At 36.0% G+C, this 14,942-nt stretch overlaps 1 protein-coding gene across 25 annotated transcripts in view; it reads left to right on the top strand.

Annotated features, from left to right (window-relative positions):
• CDC42BPA (CDC42 binding protein kinase alpha) overlaps positions 1–14,942 on the top strand; it is a 351,215-nt gene that overhangs the window by 148,331 nt on the left and 187,942 nt on the right. The gene's annotated exons all lie outside the window — the stretch shown is intronic.

The following is a 14,942-nucleotide window of genomic DNA, read 5'->3' as shown; positions in this document are numbered from 1 at the left end:
TAATGCTTGCATGTTTTGTGGTACAAATGTGAAAAGTTATATAAATACTCATAACAGGTGTTATTCCATGTAATGGGAATGCTATGCATTTCTTGAATGCATTAAATTACTGGTTTATGAACTTTGTGCCTGAAAAACATTTTAGTCAAATAATTAGAAATATATAGCATTGAAAATATTAGAACATAAAATTTCCAAAAACAATTGTTATTTTTCAGTATTGGGGCAGATGCTTGAAATTGGTTTGTAGTTATGTTTATAGAATTCATGACCTTCTGGTAAGATATAGAATGTTTTTGAAATAAAATATTTGTAAAATAATTGAACAGGAGGCTTTCATAAAAATGGTAAACTATTTCAAGATTGATGATGGACATTGATTACAGATCTATGACATAGGCAAATCCTTGGGTTCTTGGCCATAGAGGAAGCAATGGCTACTTAATTATTTTTCTTCTTATAAACATAAACAAAACTTAGAAAGCAAGGCATAGTGGATAGTTGACTTTTGAGTTAAAAAGACCTAGGCTCAAGTTTCATCTCTATTTCTATATTCTGTTTAAAGATAACATCCCAGTGGGGGGAAAAAGTGGGTGTTTCAGTAGGGCCATGCTAATAGAAATGCCTACCAGTATTTTGCTTTTTATCAGCCAGACAGATAGCACTCAGTGGGGCAATTAGGGTTAACTGACTTGCCCAGGGTCACACAGCTAGTAAGTATCAAGTGTCTGAGGCTGGATTTGAACTCAGGTCCTCCTGAATCCAGGGCTGGTGCTTTATTCACTGCACCACGTAGCTGCCCCCATAACAAAGATGTTTTATTCAATGCCAGTGTGTACAATATAACAGTATACCATTATCCCTGTAATTATTTTGTTCACTTTTCCAGAAATACATGCATACTCAGTGAGAAGAGTGAATCTTTATATGAATTATGTGGGTAATCAATACATGATGAAAGCACATCTGAAAGTGATACCTCTTGCTTCTGACACTGTAAAGCTAGCATTGTCATCTTTTGATATCATCGTATTCCCTTCTGCTCATATACACCACCTTGTTTTCTCTGACAATGCCACTGCCTTGGTACAGACTCTTATCACCTTACTCCTGAACTATAGCAAGAGACTTCTAGTTAGTCTTCCTGCCTCAAATCTCTTCTTCCCCAATCCATTATCCACAAATTGATCTTTTCTAAAGTGCAGATCTGACCATGTCAAACCTATTGTCAACTCTAGTGGCTTCCCATTTGCCTCCAAAATAAACTACAAAATCTTCTCTTTTGCTTTTAAAGCCTTTAATAACCTGTCTCTTTACTACATTTCTACTCTCCTTTATACTTTACTTTCTTCCACATACTCTGTGGCCCACTGACATGGAACTCTTAATTATTCTTACATACAAATTCCATCTCCCAGCTCTGAAGGTTTTCACTGGCTGTTCCCCATGCCAGAATCTCTCCAACCTCATCTCTGCCTTCATTTGAGGCTCAACTAAAGTACTGTTTTCTGCAAGAAGCCTTTTTCCGTCCTTAATCTTATTACCTTCCCTCTGAGACTGTCTCTGTTTTATCCTGTGTATATTTTGTTTGTAGATTATTATTTTCATATTGTCTCCCTCATTGAACAGTGAGTTCTATGAGAGCAGGGACTGTACAGTGTTTGTTCCTAGTTTTCTTTGTATCCCCAGTGATTAATACAATTCTTAGCACTTTATTAAGTGTAGATACTTAATCAATGCTTATTTACTTACTGTTGGATCTTCTCCTTAGCTGGTGTTGTCTTTCTCCATTTCCTGCTAGTTATGGATCATTTCTTCCCCATGACAGAGATGACTACCTGCCTTTGTCCACCAATCTCCTGACTGGCCTCTCTGGCTGTTTTCAGGTTCATCTAATGCTTTGTATAATGACAATCTGGGCTGGTGTGGTTAAATTAGTGAATGCTGAAGATAGTAAGCTTCTCCACTCTGAGAGAGAGAGAGAGAGAGAGAGAGAGAGAGAGAGAGAGAGAGAGAGAGAGAGAGAGAGAGAGAGAGAGAGAGAGAGAGAGTCTACTATTCTTCCAGTTATCCCATCAGTCTGATTTCTCAACATCTGTACGTCAGCTATAATCTTCAGCTGACTTGGAATTTTTAGATCCACTGCAACTTGATTCTCCATTTACTGAGGGTGCTGTGATTAGTAACCTTCCATCCAGAAGTCAGCATTATAACTATTCTCAATCAGATGAACATCTCAATCAGTGGCTATTCTCTAGTCTTTTCATCCTCTCTTTTCTTATCCAATATGTTTTCTCTTGAGTCAGGTCATGCCAGTAAGTAAAGTAGTCTCTGCTGAGATCAGCCTGTCCTTTAAGATTGATTTTTTTTTTTTTACATTTCATCTTTAGAACTCTTCTTTGGTCTGCTTGATTTTACTGACTTCATTTCTCAGTTCCCTTTAGCTTTTATTAATTTGACTTGAACTATACTATCCTCCACCAGGATTCTTAGTTCAACTGTCACCTTAACATCAAAAATGGGTATGATACCTACTGGTTGAGGCAAGCAGGAAACAATTATTGCTTTCTGCAGGTGATGTAATGGTTTGTTTCATGAACCTTAGATAGTCAACTAAAAAAACTAAGTGAAATAATTAATTTCAGCGTAGTTACAGGATATAAAGTAAACTCACATAAGTCATCAGCATTTCTGTATATTGCCAATAAAATCCAGCAGGAAAAGATAAAAAGATTAATTACATTTAAAATAATTACAGGGGCAGCTAGGTGGCGCAGTGGATAAAGCACCGGCCCTGGATTCAGGAGTACCTGAGTTCAAATCCGGCCTCAGACACTTGACACTTACTAGCTGTGTGACCTTGGGCAAGTCACTTAACCCCCATTGCCCCACCAAAAAAAATTACAGAATGTAGAAATTATTTGATAGTCTATCTTCCCATGTACATAAATAAGAATGATATAAATATAACCATAAACCCTTTATAGAAATAGATAGACCTAAATAATGGGGAAAATATAATTTCTCATTGGTATGATAGGCCAGTATAATAAAATAACAATAACTAAATTAATTTACTTATTTGGTGCCATATTAAACACACTATGAAAGGATTACAGTATAGAACTAGGAAAAAAAAGTTCAAAAATCTCAAGAGAAATAAAGAAAAGAAATGAATACTAAACAGTCCCAGATCCCCTACAGAGAAGTAATTATTAAAAACATTTTAGCACTGGTTAAAAAACAGAGATCGATTATTACAATAGATTTGGTACGCAACATACAGAATCTCAGGTATGTAATACCCTGTTATCCAATAAAAGCAAATATCCTAGGTCCTGGGATAAGCATTCACTCTTTGACAAAAATTGTTGGCAAAATTGTTTCATAGTGTGGAATAAATTAGATTTAGGTCAACACTTTACACATAACACCAAGATTAGCTCCAAATGGATGTATGAACTAGATATGAGAGGTCCCGTTGTAAAAGAAATCATCATAAAGAGTAAATTTTACAGTTCACAAAATTGAGGCAGACAAGTTAAGTGACCTGTTTAGGGTTATATAACTGTTAATTGTCTACAGCTTGATTTGAACTCATGTCTTTCTGATTCCTTGCCCACCACTTTTTGCCACCTTGCTATCAAAGTAAGAAGTATGGAAGAAAGAATTGTAAAAACAATTAAGAACTTGATGCAAGAAGTTCAAAATCATGCCTTAGCAGCAAACTCCCTGAATATTAAAATAAACCAAATGGAAGTCAGTGACTTCATGAAACAACAATAAACATTAAAACAAAGTCAAAATACTGAAAGGAGAGAAAAAACTATAAAAACTGACATTGAAAACAGATTGAAGAGGTTTAAAAAAACAAGTATCACTGAACTATTTGAAAGTGGTGACTAAACAATTAGCCTAGTCATCATCTCTCAAGAAATCTTAAAACTGCCTAGATCTTTTAGAACCAGAAGGCAAAGTGGGAATAGAAAAGAATCCACTGATCACCTCCCAAAAGAAACCCTAAAATGAAAACAGAGAAACTTGATAGCCAAATTCAATAATTTTCAGGTCAAAGAAAAAAAAAATACTCCAGGCAGGCAGAAAGAAAAATCCAAATACCAACGAGCCACAGATTATTTAGCTGCCACTACTGTGGAGGATTGGAGAGCTTTAGATGTTCTGGAAGGCAAAGGATATGATAGATTTACAGACATGAATATCTTACTCAGCAAAAGTGAGTGTAATCCTAAATGGACCTTTAAATGGAAGATTTCCAAGCATTCCTAATGAAGAGACCAGAGTTTCATAGAAATTTGGAATGCAAGCAAGCATAAGGGATTATACAAGAATAAACTTTACATTTTTATGTGGAGAGATTATACATATATCTCTTCAGAACTCTATCATCATCAGGTATAACAGAGGGTTTTTAATTAGACAAGCAGGAGTGGTTCTGTTTTTAGTGATCTCAGAAGTATAGAAAGAGGGAAAAATGTCAAAATAAACTAAAGATGAACACAAATTTTTATAACTTTTTGAGGTGACAAGGAATGAGAATCTGAGGGAGTTCCCATAAATTTGGGAATGACTGAACAAGTTAAGGTACTGTAATGATTGGAATGATGCCACCTACTGGAGACTTGCTGTGGGAAAGCTCCACCATGAGGAAAATGCCTCAGAGGCATGATGGAATGCTATTTGTGCTGTAACAAATGATGAATGGGATGTTTTCCAAGAAAACTGGGAAAACTCGTATGAAATGAGGCAGTGAAGTGGACAGAACCAGAACAATCTATACAGAGAAACAGTTTTGTAAAGACAACTTTGAAACACTCAGAACTCTGATCAGCATTAAGTCTAATCACAATTTCAGAGGAATAAGGGTGAAAGATACTATCTACCTCCCAACCAAGATGTAAAGGACTGTGTCCAAATTCTCTGTTATTGACATAATTGACATAACTATTGACATAATATGACTAATTTGTCTTGTTAGAACGTAAACTACTTGAAGGTTGGGACTCTTTCGTTTTTGTCTTTGTATCCCTAGCACACAGTTCCTGTCATGTAGTAGGTATGTAATAAATGCTTATTGATTTATTGATTAGTGAAAACTTACAAATTTTGTGCACACACATATGTATGTGTTCTAAGGGGATATGATATATTTGGCAGAGTAAGGTGGACATAAGGCTTTTTGGAAAAAAGGGTTGGGAGAGACTGGAATACTGAAGATTCCAGGAAGAAAAAAATCTTAAAAAGATCATGAGCATAATAAATCAACAGGAAAAACAGTAATGACAAAAGCAAATATGGGGGCATCTAGGTGGCTCAGTGGATAAAGCACCGGCCCTCGATTCAGGAGGACCTGAATTCAGATCTGGCCTCAGACACTTGACACGTAGTAGCTGTGTGATCCTGGGCAAGTCACTTAACCCTCATTGCTTTGCCAAAAAAAGACACACACACACAAAAAGAAGCAAATATGGCCTCCAGATCTAGCTAATGAGAACAGGACCCTATAAATAAATACTACAGATTAAAGGAAAATGATCCAACAATTGATGAGACAGAGGACTTCCTTGGAAGTTGAGGAGAACCACAATATATTGTTTTGAGTGGTTTAAAAGAGAAATAAGAACTATGAGAAGAAGATTTTATGTCTTTTACAGCAGAAATAATGAGCAGAATAGAAAAACTTGAATCTGCAAGTTATTAGTCTCACCAATGAAATAAAAGAGAGCAATACATTGGGAATGAAAATATACAGAAGTGGAAGACATTCTAGAAGAAGGGAAAGGAGAAAACAAGAATATTAAAAGAAAATATGCTCACTGTGTAAGCAAAACACATGGATTTGAAAGACAGGATAAGAGCCATGGTGGTTAAGTTGAACAATTCAATTCAGAAACGTGTATACATAAAATATATATGCCTGTGAAAGATTAGTAGCCATTCCACAATTGATAGTCAAAGCATATGAACAGATAGTTCTCAAAAGAAGAACTTCAAATTATTCACAACAAAAGGAAAAGTGCTCCAAATTACTAGTAGGAGCCTACATTAAATTGGGAAAATTAAAGTGGAAAAACAAAATATATGCTGAAAATTAAATCCAAGATATATACAAAATAATTTCTAGAATGTGGATCCTATTTCTAGGATGTGGATCCTAACAGCTGAGAGTAGCAGGATAGTCACTTTAAGAGAGCTTTGGGGGCAGCTAGGTGGCACAGTGATAGAGCACCGGCCCTGGAGTCAGGAGTACCTGAGTTCAAATCCGGCCTCAGACACTTAACACTTACTAGCTGTGTGACCCTGGGCTAGTCACTTCACCCCAATTGCCTCACTAAAAAAAAAAAAAAAAAGAGAGAGCTTTGAACATAGCTCTGTATTATAAACAATGAAATTTAGGAGGCAGTAAATTTTAGGCATGGGGAATAGTCAGGCTACCAAAATATAATACAGAGTACAGAATTAGGACTCTAGGAAAATAAAACTTGAATGTTATGTGTTTGTTTTCAGATTGAAAGCTTGTTACTTGTTGAGAGAAAAACAGTGAAAAAATGAAAAGTAGGACATAATAATGGGGGTAAAGGAATAAGTATTATTTGCTGGAGATCAAAATAAATTTAGGAAAACCTCCTTTTCCTTAAGAACCATATACATTTCTTCCTAGGTTTTTTTATTGCATATTCTATCAGTAAAATTCCTAGGTGGTACAGGGGCTAGAACACTGGGTTTGGAATCAGGAAGTCTCATCTTCCTGAGTTCAAATCCAGCCTCAGACACTTATTAGCGGTGTGACTCTGGGCAAGTTAACTCCATTTGCTTCAGTTCCTCATTTGTAAAATGAGCTGGAGAAGGAAATGGCAAACCATTCCAGTGCCTTTGCCAAGAAAACCCCAAAATCAGATTACAAAGAGTCAGACATGACTGAAACAATTGAACAATCAGTAAAATTTCTACACTAAAAGTTTGTCTTTTTGGAGTTCCTAAATTACAAATACAGCTGTGTTGAGAATACAAAACCTTTTAAAAAAGAAACATTTCCTGCTCTCAAAGAGATTATATTTTACTTGAGGAAAAACCATATACATACAAGTAGGTAATGTCTCAGGAGGCAGAGCCAAGATGGCAGAGGAAAGGCATTAAGAGCTCAGAGTTTCTGACACAATTATTCCAAAAAACTCCAGAGCCATAAGACAACTCCTAGAGCAGCAGAACCCACAAAAAGACAGGCTGAAATCTTTTTTCCAGGCAAAGACAGCTTAGAAGTAGGGGAAGAGGGGGCTATGGTGCAGGGCTGGGAGTAGAGTCCAACCCTGTGGTCACATAGACATAGATCAAGCCTCAAGCAGGTTGCACTAGAGAAATTTACCCCTGAACCTCCAAATAAACTGCAGCACCAATATTTTTTGGAACTAAGCTCACGGTCTCTTGAGAGGGCTAAATGGCTGGCTGGCTGGGAGGTGGGCAGGGGGAGACTACAGCGGTGTCTTCTGGAGCTGAGGAGGAAATTTGGTAGTCCTACTCCAGCAGGGAATCAAGAAGAAATCTTGAGTTGCACCAGCAGCCCAGGTTGGGGAGGGGTGCGGGCTCATTGGAGCTAGCAACCATAGCAAACAAAATTTTGTTGCCTAGTTAATTGGCAAGTTGGCTTGGGGTTATTTACAGACCAGCGCATAGGTCAGGTGAGTGAAGAACCTGCCCCTCCTTAAATCATACCACCTGGGGCCACTGAAGCATGGGGCAGTGCAGCCTGGAAGCAGGGCCCCACTATAAGAAGGAGTTAAAAGTCAAGTAAAAGACGGGCAAAATGAACAGGCAGTGAAAGGTGCAAACCATAGAAAGTTTCTTTAGTGACAAGGAAGATCAAGGTGTACCCTCAGAAGAGAAGATAGCAATGTCAGGCCTCCAAAGCTTCCAAGAAAAATATGAATTGGTCTCAGGCCATAGAGGCACTCAAAAAGGACTTTGAAGATAAAGTAAGAGATTTAGAGGGAAAAAATGGAAAGAGAAATGAGAATGATGCAGGAAAGTCATGAGCAAAATGTCAACAACTTGAAAAGCCAAATGGAAAAGGAGATACAAAAGCTCTCTAAAGAAAATAATTGTTTAAGAATTAGGATTGAACAAATGGAAGCTAGTGACTTTATGAGAAACCAAGACACAGTAAAGCAAATCCAAATGAATAAAAAAATAGAGGGCAGTGTGAATTAATCTTCTTGGAAATGGATCCAGGAGAGATGATTTGAAAATTATTGGACTGCCTGAAAACCATGATCAAAATAAGAGTTTGGATATCATCTTCCAAGAGATTATCAGGGAAAATTGCCCTGATATTCTAGAAGCAGAAGGTAAAATAGAAATTGAAAGAATCCACTGATCACCTCCTGAAAGAGATCCCAAAAGGAAAACTTCCAGGAATATTATAGCCAAATTCCAGAGCTTCCAGGTCAAGGAGAAAATATTGCAAGTAGCTAGAAAAAAGGAATTTAAATACTGTGGAGCTCCAATAAGGATAAAGCAAGATCTAGCAGCTTCTACATTAAAGGACTGGAGGGCATGGAATATGATATTCTGGAAGACAAAGGAATTGGGATTACAACCAAAAATTACCTACCCAGCAAAACTGAGTATAATCTTTCAAGGGAAAAATGGGACTTCAATGAAAAAGAGGACTTTCAGGCATTCTAAATGAAGAGACCTGAACTAAATAGAAAAATTGACTTTCAAATGCAAGACCCTAGAGAAGCATAAAAAGGTAAACAGGAAAAGGAAATCATGAGAGATGTTAAAAGGTTAAACTGTTTAGATTCCTACATGGGAAGATGATATGCCTAAATCCTAAGTGCTTTCTGATTATTAGGGCAGATGATAGGAATAAATTTAGACAGAGGGCACAGGTGGGAATTGATTATGATGGGATGATATCTGTAAAGCATTTATTTATTTTTTTTATCTTTTTTTGTTGTTGTTGTTGTGGGTGGTCGGGGTTGGTGAGTGTCTTGTGTCTGAGGCTGAATTTGGGCATGGTCCTCCTGGGTCCAGGGTGGGTGCTTTGTCCACTATGTCACCCGGCTGCTCTATGATGACATCTTTAGGGTAAAATTGAGGGAGAGGAATGCACTGGGGGAGGGGAAAGGGGAGAGGTAGAATGGGGTAAAATCTCACACGAAACAAGTAAATACAAAGTAAATACAAAATACTTTTTAACTGTTTTGTAGTTGTACTCAAATTCCTTATGTGGCAGGCATACTTAACTATTTTGTATTATGTAGTAGCTGTTTTAAATGGAATTTCTTTTGCTATTTCTTGCTTCTGAGTTTTATTCATAATATACAGAAATGCTGATTACTTCTGTTATTTTACTGAAGTTATTCATTTTTCTAATTTCTTTTTTAGTTAACACTCTAGGATTTTATATACCATTATATTATCTGCAAAAAGCTATAATTTTGTTCCTTCTTTGCTTATTCTAATTCCCTTATACTTTTTTTCTTATATTCTCTATATATTTAGCTTTTGGGGCAATATATCAGTTAGTTGTAATGACAATATAATCCTTGCTTTTCTAAATCCTAATCTTAAGGGAAAGGCCACTAGTAGATCCCCTATTATATATAATGTTGACTCTTAGTTTTATATATGTATGGATTTTTTGTGTATATGTGTTTGTGTATATATATATACACACACCACTTACTATATTAGGAAAAGTCAAAGTAGAGTCAACAGGCCTATTAATTAATTAAGGACCTATTATGTGCTAGGCAATATGCTTAGTGCTAAAAAGGTCCATTTATTTCTGTTTGTGTTATGTTTCATCAGTAGCTTTTTTTACTGCATCTATTGATACTATCATATAATATTTATTCTTGTTATTAAAATATAGTCAATTATGTTTATAGCTTTCATAATATTGAATTAGCCCTATATTGCTGGCATAAATTCAATCTGGCCATCAGTCTTAATCTTTTTGATACATTGCTTTAGATCTTTAGTTAATATTTTATTTAAAATTTTTATATGAATGATTAGTAAGGGTATTGGTCTGTTTCCTTTTTCTATTTTGACTCTCCCTGGTTTTTAGGTATTAATAACAGTAGTTTCAAAGAAGAAATTTTTTAGGATCCCTTTTCCTTTTTTTTAAATTTTTGGCAAACAATTTGTACAGTATTAGAGTTAATTGTTCTTTGAATATTTGGTAGAATTTGTTTGTAAATTCACCTGATCCTTAAGTATTTTCCTTTGGAAGTTCATTTATGCCACGTGAAATTTCTTTTTTGATATTGGATTGTTTAAATTCTCTACTTCTTATGTTAATGGCAGTATTTTAGATTTTAAAAATATGTATCCATTTAATTTTAATTGTCTGTTTTATTGGCATAGATTTGGATACAATAGTACCTAAGGAAATATTTTCTTTTTTTTAAATTTGATTTGATTTCTCCTTTTTAACTTTTGATACTGGTAATTTTGTTTCTCTCTTTTAAAAAATATCAAATTAGCTAAAGTTCTGCTTTTTATTGATGAAAAAAACTTTGTTTTATTTATTAATTCAATGATTTAAAAAGTTTTATTAATTTCATTTTTTATTTACAAGATCTTGGTTTTGATGTTTTATTGGGTTTTGACAAGGTTTTTTTATTTTTATTTTGTAGCTTTTTTGATTTCATGCCTGATTTGTTCATCTGTTCTTTTTTGTTGATCAAAGTGTTTAGAGATATCTTTTTTCACTGGTGGATTGAATTGACTATTGTAACAATTGGAATGACGCCACCTGCTGGAGAGCTACTGTAGGAAAGCTCCACCACGAGGAGAAGGTGTCTGAGTGCAAGCCATGTGGTCAGTTCCTTGGCGTCAGGAAGTGACATTTGCTCGTGGGTACTGTATATCAAAGCTGCCAGCCAATTAGCTTGGAGCTGTGTGTGCATATGTTGGGGGATATTCCCAGCTTCACAGGAGGCGTTGGGTCTCTTTTGGTTCTTGACCTTGCCATGGTGGATCGGATGATGGGGTCTCTTAGAAATAGTTAGATTTTTACCTTTCTCTCTGATCCTAATGCTGTTTAATAAATACTTAAACACTTAAATACTCTTGCTAAAGGTTATAATTTATTGGTGACCACTCATTCGATTTTAGGTAATATAGCTAGAATTTTAGCCCCTTATACTATATCCCCAAAATTTTGCCTTTTGTGTCATTGTTATCATTAGCTTTACTGAAATTGTTATTTCTATTATTTATTCTTTGGTCCACCAGTTCCTTAAAATTAAATTATAATCTTCAATTAATTTTTAATACTTTCTTCAATGAATTTGTAAAGTTTAATGGTTAGCAAAAGGCATGCTTGATGTTTCTGCTTTTCTGAATTTGTGATGTTTTAAACTCCCTAATTCAATGTGTCTCAAGTTTTAGTCCTGTTTTAAGGTTTAGTAGCTAATATTTTTCATCTTTTGACTTTGTTTTTAATATTTTTGTTTCTTCATGAAGCCATTGATATCTGATCTATTCTAATTTTCAAGAAGTTTTATTACTTGAGTAAGGTTTAACATGCTTCTTATGCCAGGCTGTCAGTTCTAAGTCTTTTATTCTTCCCTATAGGAATTTGTTTGTAAATCTCCTGTAGATCTCTCATTTCATTTTAATTTCATTTTAAGACTTTTCTTTTAAACTCTTGCTTCATTTCTTTTAGGAATTCTGATTGATCTTGTGGGCAAACTGTTTTTGAGATTTTGCTTACAGATGTTTTGGAATTATTCTTTTCTTCTGGCTTTATGTGTTGGGCATACTTGGCATCTTAATAGTTCTCTATCTTTTTTGGTTTACTTATTCTTCTAGCCTTACTTTCTAGATTGGAACTTTGTGTTAGGATCAGACTCTATGTACTTCTGAGTCTCTTATTTGCAGTGTTCCTGCTTTTTCCAAATGTCTATAGAGCTGTGTTCTCTAAGATCACAGGGGCAGCTTGAGACCAGGAATTGCAGACCTTCAGCAGAGTTCCTTTTTGGTTAGATCAAAAACCCAATCTGATTGCTGCCCGTCTTGGATTTCCATGTTTCAGATCTGATTCTTGTCTAAGAAACATAGCTACAGATTTGCTCCTGGGTGGCTCTTCGTTAGACTCTAGTTGGCCCTAAGTTTTCTTAATGGTACACCTAGTTCAGAGTGACTGCGCTGCTGGCCTTGTCTTGATTTGATTCAAGATCAGCTCTGGGTCAGAAGTGTTAAACTCAAACTCCCAGTGTAGCCAGAACCAAATTAAAATGTAATTGGGAAATGTTCAACAAAATAAATTAAAATATAATACAACATAAATAATGTTAACTTGTAGTTTTATAAGTCAATATGCAATGCAACGGTTCATTTCTATTTGAGTTTGATACCACTACTCTAACCACTGGTCTGACTATTTAGAGTCCTGGAGATAGCTAGATGGGCCAATGGATAGAATACTGGCCCTAGAGAAAGAAAAGTCTGAGATCACATACAACCTGAGACACTTTTAAACTGTGTAACTTTAAGCGTGTTGTTTAACCTCTATCTGTCTCAGTAAGGGCCAAATTTAATATGGGGAGAGTTAATTGGGTGGCTCACCGTAATATTGGGGCTCAGAAAATAATGAGGGACCTCTAGGTCCAAAGCTTCCTCCCCTCTGAACTGCGTTTTTTAGTTATTTCTCCCAGGCCAATAAGAAAGGAGATTAACAGCCTCTTTTCCACAAATAAATCAGGTTTCATTAAAAGTCAAGGACAAGGGAATAGAGAAGGTTGTCTCAAAACCCAAACTCACTTTCACCTCAGCTAATTCAAAGAGCTGAATTTTATTAACTCTCCATCAGGGGTCTGTAATTTCTATGGCAGCCAGCTGTTCAGCCTATCTCCAGTCTTCTCCGAAGGTTCCTCCAAACCAAGAGAGAGAGCTACTTCCTGTTGGGGTCCCTTTTTCGAATTTTTTCTCCCTCCCCCAAAAGGGGAGGTCCTTCAAGTTGTGTGGCTGAGACTGGTCCTCTGTTGATGACTCAGTCCACAGCCTCTGAGGACACTCCTTCTCAGGGTTGGCCAAGTTAAACTAGGTTTTACAGGGTGGGCCAGGTGTGGCTCAAAATCTAATCATCTTAAGTGGGTACTTAGTAGTTTCTCATTCACACCCAATTCAAACACTACTAAATCAATCAAGTCAGACCCCTGGGCATCTGCCAAATTCCATTATTTTACCACAAGATCCTACCTCACAGAGTTGATGAGGATCAAATAAGACAAAGTTTGTAAAGCATTTACCACAGTGTGTGGTACATAGAAGGTGCTTAATAAATGTTTGTCATTCTCCCCAGTCTTGTTCCTCAAGAAGACTCTGAACTTCTGGCTTATTCCTGGGGCTGCTCTGAGAGATCTGTTCAGCTGACCTAGGTAGCTCTGTTCTCAGCCTGAGCCAGCTTCCTTGATCTTTTCTGACTGACCCTGCAGTGCTGCCTAATTCAGGGTCCAAGGGGCTGAGTATATGATCCTAGCCCACCACTATTCCATTATTTCTAGTCTGATCTCTTGCCTGTGGATTTAATTTGTGATCTTGGGCTATAAAGATAGCTCACCGTTGTTTCTCCTTGGATTTCTTAATCATTACTCAATCTGGCCTTCTTCTTATATCTTTGTTGAACTAGTTGTGACAGGAGTTAATCTGTACTGCTCTGCCTTCTTTGCTGGCTCGCCTGAGGTACATTTTGAGTAGTCTTTGATATCCCCTTTGATTCCAAGGTCTGTGAAAATTACAACATTTTTTATTTTTATGAAAGTTATTTTGCTCTAGTAGGTGATCATATAGTTGTAAAATTTTTATTCATATTATAGAGACAAAAATACTTCAGTATTTCAATGATGCATGATCTCATTGATGTTAGTATACCCTCATTAGTGTGATCAAAACCCACTCATGTATTCTCATCCTATGTGACTCTTGTTGATGGCTTCCAGAAATTTTTCACGGAAGTTCTACCCAGAATGTTTGGAGCTATATTTTAGGTTACTTTCTTTTCTTGAAAAAATAAAACAGAATTTTATTGGTATATTTTATTTTGTGATTAACTACATTTCTCTTTATATTTCTATTCCCTTTTCTATCTGAGTACAGTTCTTTACATCAAAAAATACAAAAGAGGAATGAAAACAGTTCAAAATTAACTGACATTGAAAACCCCGGCACATATACAGTGTTATACACTCATAGACGCCTCACCTCTGTAAGAGTAAGATATAAGAGGGGTTTTCTTGTTTTTCATATTTGGAGCCATACACGATCATTGTAATTTTGTAGCATTCACTTCCATTTATTTTCCTGCATCTTTCCATTTACATTGTTGTATTTGCATATATTGGTTTCCTCGTTCTATTTATTTCATTTTGCATCAGTTCATTTAAGTCTTCCCATGCTTCTATACATTCATTATGGTCATCTTTTCTTATAGCACAGTAGTATTTAATTAAATTAATGTACCACAACATATTTAGCCATTCCTCTATCATTCTGTATTTACTTGTTTCCTTTCTTTGCTACTACCAAAAATTCTATTTGCTATAAATATTTTGCTATTGATTTCCTTGTGGCAAATGCCTAGCAGAAGAATATTTTGGTCAAAGGGTGTGAACTTTTCAGTCATTTTCTTTAAACAATTTCACACTTCTTTCTAGTGTTGCATTAGTGTACCTGTTTTTACCCCAAATCTCAACGATCTTTTATCATCTTTGTCTGCAGGCACGTGAGGTAAAATATCATCATTGTTTTGGTTTAGGTTTCTTTTTATTCTTCATTCATTCATTCATTCATTCATTTTTCCGGAGCAGTGATGGTTATGTGACTTGCCTAGGGTTGGATTTGAATTCAGGTCCTCCTGAATCCAGGGCCAGTGCTCTATCCACTGTGCCACCTAACTGCCCCGATTT

Source organism: Dromiciops gliroides, chromosome 4 (genome assembly GCF_019393635.1).
Source record: "Dromiciops gliroides isolate mDroGli1 chromosome 4, mDroGli1.pri, whole genome shotgun sequence".
In the NCBI taxonomy this organism is placed as follows: domain Eukaryota; kingdom Metazoa; phylum Chordata; class Mammalia; order Microbiotheria; family Microbiotheriidae; genus Dromiciops; species Dromiciops gliroides.
This window is presented reverse-complemented; position numbering and strand designations above follow the sequence as displayed.